Source organism: Pteronotus mesoamericanus, unplaced genomic scaffold (assembly GCF_021234165.1).
Source record: "Pteronotus mesoamericanus isolate MK-2021 breed Mesoamerican mustached bat unplaced genomic scaffold, CSHL_Meso_final contig_52, whole genome shotgun sequence".
In the NCBI taxonomy this organism is placed as follows: domain Eukaryota; kingdom Metazoa; phylum Chordata; class Mammalia; order Chiroptera; family Mormoopidae; genus Pteronotus; species Pteronotus mesoamericanus.
The window spans coordinates 6,743,148-6,753,375 of record NW_026555189.1 but is presented as its reverse complement, the minus strand read 5'-3'; positions in this window follow the sequence as shown (position 1 = coordinate 6,753,375).

The window sequence follows — 10,228 nt, the reverse complement described above, 5'->3', positions numbered from 1 at the left end:
GGATCAACTGGTTACTAACAGAGGAAAATCAGACTCCACTAAAAAAAAATTTTTTTTTAGAGTGAGACCTTGGCAGATATACTCTAAGGTGGCTCCCTGTAGTCCTCTCCAAGGTCCATGTTCTTGTGTGTTCCCCTTCCCTTGCATGTGAGTAGGACCTGTGACTTGCTTCTAAGCAACAGAATACGACAAAAGTGATGGATGTGATGTCACACATGGGATTCTCCTGCTGTGATTACCTTACATTCTCTAAGATGCCACCTTGCTAGCAAACTTGCTCTACAGGCCCTATCTGTTGGCTGATGAAGTACACCGCCATGCTGATAAAGTCCGCAGGGCAAAAAATTGTGGGCGGCCTCTAGGTGTAGGGTGTGGCCTCTCGGAACCAGAGGCAGTTTCTAGGAGATGAGGGCAGCCTCCAGCTGACAACCAGTAAGAAGTTCAGGTCTTCAACTCTACAGACATGAGGGAGTCCTGTGTACAATCCCTGTGAGAATGGAAGTAGCTTCTTTCCCATTCTAGCTTCCAGATGAGAATGCAGTGCATTCTATAACTTGAGTTCAGCTTTGTGAAATGCTGAGGGCAGAGTACCCAGCCAAGCTGACCCACAGAAACCATGAGATAATAAATGCATATGTGTTTAACTGCTAATTTTGTGGTAATGTGTTATCTAGCAGTAGGTAGCTAATACAGATAACTTTCTTTCTTTTTCTATAGTGCTCCCCACGACTTTTGAAATTAGAGAATGTCAGTATGGCTGAAAAGAAAATAAAGCAGATTTTAACCGTAAACTATCAGTCTGAAAATTTCTTGAAATTTAAAAATATTAAGTACAATTAAAGATGTTTTTGTTAATTAGATTTATGTTAAAAGATTAGGAAAAAATAAACTGAAAAGGGACAGCTCATTCTAAAATATTTCCAAAGAAGGCTTAACTTCTTAATCATAATATTGGGAAAATTGTTAATTTTCAAACAGTAGAGTATTAGACAACCTCTCATATGGCTTCAGGCAGAAAGAACTCAGATGGAAAAGTTTAGTATCCATGAGCTGCAGATAAATATTACTCAAAATATAACAGTAATGTATCAATAAGACATGTATTTATATCTCACAATTACCCACTGAAATAATGAGTAAACTAATCAGGAATATGACCCAACTTTTTAAGATATTTTTTTGACCTGATTCTATACAAAAGTAAATGATAGTTTAACTAGTCTTAAAAAAATTAAGAAGTTAAACTTTTCAAAAGAGTTATTTGATAGGTTTGTAATGATGCCTCTGTACAAATAATATCAAGTTCTACTTTGGAAAACAGGAATTTTAAGTGGTTCTATTTTATGAGATTCCAGGCTTCTCTGAAACAATACTGTCCTTAAATATCCTATTGTCCTGTTCCCATATAAGAGCAAATATTCTAAAAAATTCAAATATTTTGGAAACTAGTAATTTATAAAATAATGTCTACAAATATCATAATAAATTGCCCAAATTATTTGAAATATAAATTGCATATATTCATTCATCACTTCATCTATTTAAAATTACACATTGAGTTCCTATGTATTCATTAGCCTGATGCACATTTAGATGTTGTATCATACTTCATTTATTCAATGTTGAGGTTAGGCCACTAAAACACCAGTTTTGCCATTTTAACACGCCCTTGGGCTAACTATCGAAAACCTGGTTTGCAAGTGTACTCCAAACCAGTAGCACAAGCCCACCTGCTTTAAGTTTCATTTACAGGGTTGCCTTCCCATTCTTCCCACTTGATTCTTGGATTTTCTTTTATTCTTCCCCTCTGTCCCCAACTGCTATACAATCTTGGTCATTTTTAAGTTTCTAAAAGTATTCTAATTTCATTTTTCTAATTAAATTTATTGGAGTGACATTGGTTAATAAAATTATATAGGTTTCAAGTGTACAGTTCTGTAATACATCACCTGAAAATTGCATTGTGTGTTCACCACCCAAAATCAAAACTTCTTTCACCATATATTTGACCTCTTTTACTACTTCCCCATTCCCTGTTCTCTGGTAACCACAGTACTGTTGTCTGTGACTATGGGTTTTTGTTTGTTTTTCTTGTTTGTTAGTTTGTTGCTTTCAGTTTTATATCCTATATATGAGTAAAATCACATGGTTCTTAACTTTTTCTGTCTGATTTCTCTTAGCACAATATTCTCAAGATCCATCCTTGTTCTAAATAGCAGTATTTCATCTTTTCTTATGGCTGAGTAGTACTGCATAGTATATAGGCACTACGTCTTTGTCCAGTCATCTATCAAAGGACTCTTTGGTTGTTTCCATGTCTTGGCCACCATGAATAATGCTGCAATGAATATAGGAGTGCATATATATACTTTAATATTTTTAATACATATTTTTATATTTTATAATAAATGATGTAATCAACTAGAATATATACATATTCTATATATACATATTCTAGTTGATTATATATAATCATATATATAATATTATTATGTATATATTCTATATTTATATTCTACAGAAAACATATCCTTTCATGCTCTGGTTTGTTCTGTGAAACCATTTGATCAAATCAACAGGCAGTTTACATGGCTCAGGATTTTGTTCTAGTATTTTTCCCAGGCACCTTTTCCATGGACGAAGCTCTTGAATGCTATCCATTAAATTTGCACCACAAGGTAAACTGTGAACTTGTGAAACACAAAACAAATGCACCATGCTCCCTGTCATCAACAGGAGGGCCAAGAGGGGCCTTCTTGCTCACACAGACACTGCGGTTGTGCTGCTCAGCTCTGTAAAAGGACAAAGGCTCAAGATAGCCACCTACTTCCCAACATCATGTTTTATCTTTCTAAAATCTTCGTTTTATTCAGGTTTAAGAAAGGCAAATGCAGCATTTGACCCCATTTCTAGACATTAAGTGCCCAAGTATGCATGTATATGTCCTCTCCCTGCTGGTTCAGATAAGGCACAGCCATTTAAGAAATGCTCATGGCCTCTTTATCGTGGGCAAAAGGCAGTGTTAGTGATGCCTGTGCTAATTTGCTCTCGGGTTGTAACGGGAAAGCTTCTTCCCGCTGTGGGGAAGTTCATCCTTTCAAAGAATCAAATTTTCTTTCGTATTTATCATGCCAAAATGAGTCAAGGAGTAGTAACTAATCTTCTTCATCTTCATCATCTCTTTGTACAGAAACATTCTTGTATTTTGAGTGATGTTTAAAATGCACTTTGTGCCCTGACTGGTGTGGCTCAGTTGGTTGGGCGTTGTCCCACAAAGTGAAAGGTTGCTGGTTTGATTCCCGGGGTCAGGGTACATGCTTGGGTTGCGGGTAGGTCCTCGGTTGGGGCACATGTGAGAGGCAACCAATCATACATTGTTGTATCTCGCCCTCTCTTTCTCCCTCCCTCCCCCCTCTCTAAAAATAGATAAAGTCTTTAAAAAATGCACTTTGTCATCACAATGGGTTTTTCATTGTCACTGCTTTGTCAACTAGACAAGGGTTTAGAAACAGGACGATGGAGATCACATTCTTCAGAGAAAAAAATGTGCTCCCAATTTTTCCTGTACAGCTGGTTTTGAAGCCAGAGGAATTCTTAGGCTTGGTATGCTTAGATAACACACTAACGTTTAGCTCATGCTACCAGTTCACACCAACTTTCTGTGCATAGTAGGGCAGGCCTTCATGAGAATTCATAGATGTCAGATCCATATACAAAGGTCAAAACTTTTCTTGTCTAGAAAAGTTTCTTCAAATCAATGGCTGTGCTGTGTTCTCACATCATCTGCCATATATACACATTTATTAGTAATTTCACTTCATGAAGCTTTTATAAAAACATATTCATTGCCAAAGGAAATTTTGAAACCAAACACTCTGAGAAACATAAGTTTCCCCTTCTGCCCTGTTTTGTAAAGACTTTTCTCCCTTTATGTTTTCCATTAATAGTCTCTATTATGGTACACAAACATTAGTGTGGATCAGAATTTCTAAGTTAACATACATTTTAAAGCTATAAAAAAAACACACAGACTGTGGTTGCTCTTTTTATGAGAATGGAGATTGAAGGCAGCTGTTTTCCAAAAGCATTAATGTACTTCAAACAATGCTGTAATATCTAATGTATATAACCATTTTTAAGCCTGATAATATAGAAGACATTTAGATTTACTGTGGAAACATGTCTCAGTTTTATTTCCTGAAAAATACATATAAGGAGGCATGCAGAGTTTTTCCTGTTTGGTATCTGAATGCCATGGCCCATAAATAAACCTACATACTACCCAGAACCGAGATGAATATGGCAATTATCATCTCAGTCTCACAAAAAGTATTAAAAAAACTGCTAAGAATCATTTAAGACTATAAATGGTGTCCCTTTAGACTAACTGAATTTTGGATAAACATTCTGCTTAAGCTAGGACTAATTAAACGGTTTTATTCTCAAAGAGCCATCTCTTTTATAAATATTAATTGAGCATCTAATTATTTTCAAAGAAGGCTATGAGAAACAAAGTAGGCTAAGCAGTAGTCTGTCATCTTGGAGCTTTCCACATGGAGGGGAAGGCTGTTTTAATCACGTCAATATGAGATGTATCAGTTTCCTATTGCTGCTGTAAAAAATTACCACAAACTTAGTGGCTTACAGTAACACATTTATTATCTTAAAGATCTGAAATTCAGAAGTGAAAATGGGTTGGCAGTCTGTGTTTCTTCCAAAGGCTCTAGGGCAGAGGTGTCCAACCTGTGGCCCACAGGCTGCATGTGGCCCAACACAAAATCGTAAATTTACTTGAAACCTTTTTTTTTTTGCTCATCAGTCTTCACTGGTGTTTGTGTATTTAATGTGTGGCCCAGAACAACTCTTCTTCTTTCAGTGTGGCTCAGAGATGCCAAAATATTGGACAACCTGTGTAGGGGAAAAATCTATTGCCTTGGCATTTTTAGCTTCTAGAGTTCTCTTGAATTCCTGGGCTCGTGGCCTCTTTCTCCATCTCCAAAGTCAGCAGCATCACATCTTTAAATATCTGTTTCTGCTTTTGTTGTAACATCTCATCCTCTGACCATCAAGCCTCCCTCAAGCGACCTTCGTGACCACATTGGGTGCACCCAGATAACCCAGGACTGCCTCCTCACCTCAAGATCCTTAATCACATCTGGAAGGTCCCTTTTGTCATGTAAGGTGATTTATTCACGGTGGTATCTTTTTTTGTGGGCTGAGGGGAGACCTGCTGTGCCTGGGATGCAAGGTACTCTGGCAAAGTGCTAAAGCGCAGATACAAAGACGATTATAGGTATGTAAGGATGAGAGAAGGACTGGAACAGGAGGCGAGAGAAGCTAGTGCAGATGGTGTGGTTCTCTGGGACATTTAGGATTACGTGGACGTGTAGGACTTACTAGAGGCATATGAAGAGAGGTGCGTATACAGGAGGCGCAACAGGGCAACCTATACTACCAAACCAAGGAGGCAGAAGATTCAGATTATGTCTCTGGCATAATGTGTGAATATTTCAAATAGGAAAGTGAGTCCATCAGAACCCTCTTTTGGGAATATAATCTTGGCAGTAACATCAAGTTATGAGATGTGTGCTCATCTTGATGGGACATGGGAGATGCCCAACAATCAACTGGGGATAAAGGAAAAAAATTTTAAATTTAAATTTTTATTTAATGCTACATTAATTTTAATTTGATATGTTTGATGTATAAGATGTAAAAAGTTAAAAGTAGCAGACCATGAATAACATAATAAATATATAGTATACATACACTTACAGTGCATATACTTTTTTTTTTACTTCAACTTCTACGTGACTCAAACCCACAACAACAACAGTAGCGAAGCCCTGCCCTAAGCGGGTTAAAGACGACCGGGCAGGCAGGGCACATCTCAGACGGGAGAATGGGAGTTCAGTCAGAAACTTCAGCAGCAAAGAGTCAGATGTTCATTCAGCCGTGCTCCGGTATGACAATAAAATAACACAAAGTCATACTTTTGCCTTAGTTACAAGCTTTAAGTAATACTTTTACGTTCATTTTGCATTGAGGAAATTGAGCTTTAGAAAAGATTCAGTTTATCTTAGGTAAAAAAAAAAAATTAAAAATGGAGTGACCAGGATTTTAAACGTAGATAATTTGAATGTAATTAATTATTAATAACTTGCTATTATGTATTGAGTCTAAATAATATATTGTGGATTCATCTGTGTTGTCTGGGTATTAACTCATGTAATTCTCACAATAAACATGTGGTACATACTGGTATTATCCCATTTACTAACAGAAACCTACTTTTCGCCTGCTATATATATTAACTCTAACGAGAATGAGTTAAAGCCATTGGAAGTATATATTGCAGTCAGAGTTATCAATCTTCATCCAGCTGTATTACTTGAGCAGAATAACCTGGTACTTGGATGGAAACATAATACTGTTCACAGAGCTAATTAAATTTGCTCTGTTCTTCAAATTACCATGATGAAGAGACTCAAGAGAATATATGTGCTATTTGTTTTTTGAGAGCCTTGATTTAGTGATTTATTTTCCCCCCTTGATTTCCTTCCAGTTTTGAATTTTGCTTATTGATTCATAGCATATCAACTTGATTCATGTCTAAGCCATTGAAATCATCTCAGGGTCTCCACCTATTTAATTACATATAGTTATTGACCATATCTTCTAGTTCTACTTCCTCCAAGTAATGAAAGCTTGAGATTAATAGAAGCATTTCTCTAACTCACCCTGATCCCATCTGTTTCCCTCCAAGCCAGTCTCTACATCAGTTATCTCTAACCTCAGCTAAGACAAAGTGGGGCTGTTGCTGGTACTGGGTGTTGATACTATGTTTAGTATTAGGTTTGAGGAATTTGGGAGAAATTGAAGAGTCAAAGGCAGATATATGCACGATACAAATACATATAAATTTGTAATTTATGTGACTGTTTTATTGTATTGAAATATTATGCACAATATTAAATAATGCATTTGAAATTATAGATGTGAAGTTGGAATCAGTCAACTCCAGTTGATTCCCTTCCACCCTCCCCATCTGTCTAGAGTGCTCATTTCACTTAGGTGATCGTAGCTCTGAGCTGCTGGCAACATTATCTTTCCAAAAGAGATATCTGATGGTCTCGCTCTCCTGATCAACATCTTCAAACACACCCCCTGCATCAAAGTCTTCTGTCCCTAATTCTGCCTTACTTTTTATAATACAGTTCTCTCTGTTTGGAAAGGCCTGTTTCTTGCCCATCTTTCTCCATAGCCATCTATCAACGCTAAACACTCCCAAGGTAACACTTGTTTCTTTACAGCCTTTTTTATCCTCCTGTTCTAACAATCTCTGTCTTCCCCATTTCTATATTAAGTACTGCCTTTGTTATAACACATGACAGTTGGCACGGTGGTGTCACTATCAAAGTCTTTATCTCTCTAAGAGGAACTCCAAGAAGACTGTGGCTGAATCGTTTTTTTTCTTCGTAGTACTTTGCAAACAGTGGATGCTCAATAATGAATGAGATGTCAAATAAATATCTTGTGTGAGAACAAAAAAAAATACAAAAGAGGCTTGAATTTGTTCCCACTTGAACAAGCATTTTTATATTCACTTTGGATTAAATCCCAGAAATCAACTTTTTATGTCTTTTTGATGGTCTTGATTGGTTTGTCATATTTTTTGCTCAATTGAGATGGCGACTTGCAGAGAGATTTGTATTATTGCTAGCAGGTGAGTTTCTGTAAACAGGTCAAGATATTATTGAAGGAAAAGTTCACACAACTCTCAATTATTTTCTTACAGCCTCATACCGAATCTGAACTCCCTCTCTCTATCGCTGTATTTAAAAATACTGTTTGAAACAGTTTAGTAATTTTTAAAGAGCTTTCTTCTATCTCCACTTACATAAAAGAGCAGCCACAACCTTTTTGCTTTTTCTAATGGTTTTAAAATTTAACTTAGACATTCTAATACACTGTCATGTTTTCATATCATGATAAATATTTAATGTTAATGGAAAAGAGGCATATATTTTGAACATAAATGTGGGACAAATTTTTAAAAAGTAGAAAAAGGAGAAATTTAAGATTCTAAAGGTAATTTATTTCTCAAAATGCTTTCCTACTGTCAATGAATCTGCTTTTAAAAACCTTTATGATACAGAATTACTAATGAATGTGTGTTTAGTACAGGAAGTAAGAATAGAGTAAGCATATGCTTTTGAGAACTATCTTTTCAGGTCTAGAGGAAAATGGTTTTCAGTTCCATTTGTATCTGGAGCTGATCTGCTACCTTAAGAATTCACATGTGTGATTGCCCTAGTTTACATACAGTGTTGGTAGCCAGAGGGGACATGGGTCTTTCATTAGAAGGTTACCTAAATATAGTAATATGTAAGGACTCTTATGATATCAAGACAAACTTTCCCCTGGCAACAGTCTCCCAAAAGAATGGGCACACAACTCTTCTTTGAAGGATATAATTTCATGGTTCTTAAGTAACTGAAAAATGATGAGGAAGTCCAGCTGTTGGTGGAGACAGCACAGGAAGAACTCTGAGACTGCGCTGCTGTTGCCAGCTGGTGGCTAGCATCCTGGTTGCCAGGCAACATCTTTTAGCACCTAAGTCACATCTAGGAATGAGTGGTCAGAGGGGAAATAAAGGCAGGGCCCTCACCACTGCAATATAATAAAGAACTTAATACAGGAAGGAGGCTGAACACAGGGGCTCACTCGTTGACCCAGTAATCCTGAGCCTGGTTTGATAAGGCTGCCAGGTGTTCCAAACAAAAGATAGTGCAGGGGCTGAAGGCCTTGAATGTCTGTGTGTATCATCTCCATTAGCTGGCTGAAGGAAAACCTTGAGACTGTGTATTCATCCGAAGGCATGGAAGCGGGGAGCAGAGGAGGGCTATAGTGTCCAAGGAAAAGAAAGCCTATAAACAACTTTGGTTAAGTGCCTGCCTCCTGTCACCTATGCAAAATTAATAAAGTCTGGAGCAGGATGAGAATTCAGGCTAACAGACCCCCACCTATACCTACGTTTGGTAGTCACGTCTCCCTGGGAAAGCTGGCACCTTTACCCATCAGTCAACATGTAACTTCTTCACCCCCACCCCGCCAACTATATAAGTCCTCAGGACAAAGGACTCTCTCCTCTTCCCGAGGCTCTTTTTGGTACACGGGGGCGCCCCTGGCCACCTGGGTGCTGGCCACCCTGCGTTTGCCACTCCTACTCTTGCCACCCTTGCTTTTGCTCTCCCATTAGATCTTAGCACTAATAAACTTTTGCCAGAATAACATAGCCATCACCTAGTTTACATAGCAGAGGACATCATTAGACATCACTCAAGATAGAAGGATCAAATAAACTGGACATTTTAAATTTTATATAGATTTTTATTCATTGGGGAGAGGAAAACAAAAAACCAAGCCCTATTTACATGGAAGTGTGAACTAGCTAACAGTAAGACATGGCCTCATAATCCAAGAGAAAAGGAACACAGGATCCTCCATCCTGTGTTACATTCACCTGATCAAAGAGGTAAGGAGCATTTCTTCAGTGCCTGTGCCTCACTTAAATGACCAAGGAGAGCAGGTATATACGTGTGAACTTGTAAACTTCATGACTAGAACTGGGGCCGCATTCTGCTTGAGGGTACTGATATTGAAATAAATTGGTATAATTAAATGAATGGTATTAGGGAGCTTTGAAGGCCTTTCTTCATCCTTCATCCTCACGCAGATCTGAGCATCATTATGTCAATGTGAGCTTATGCGCCGCGAACTAACTGGCCACCTGTTCTCTACCTCTACTCCTGGGTACCAGAGCTGATTTCATGAACTTCACAGTGCACTTGTTTTTGGTCCTGACAAATTTATAGTGTGCCTTGGGATATAAATTTAATTGACTATCATTTCAGGCTTTGTCTTAAGAAAGGTCACTGCAGAAATATAGGGAAATTCTGAAGTATGAAAATTGTCAGTTAATTTGAGCTTTTTCATTTAACTGAGGTTTTATTTTTAGGTCCAATTTCACTGTGCTATGCCAAAGGCCATTGTAAAACTTGATGGAGAAATAATTTCTTTTGAAATGATGTAACATTTAATTGTAATTGTAATTATATTCAATATAATGGTAATATTAAGGTATATTTTGAATGGAGGCAGAGTCCTTTTCTTTACTCTTTAGCAAAAGTGAAATTGTGAAACTATTGAACTTGAATAACATTTG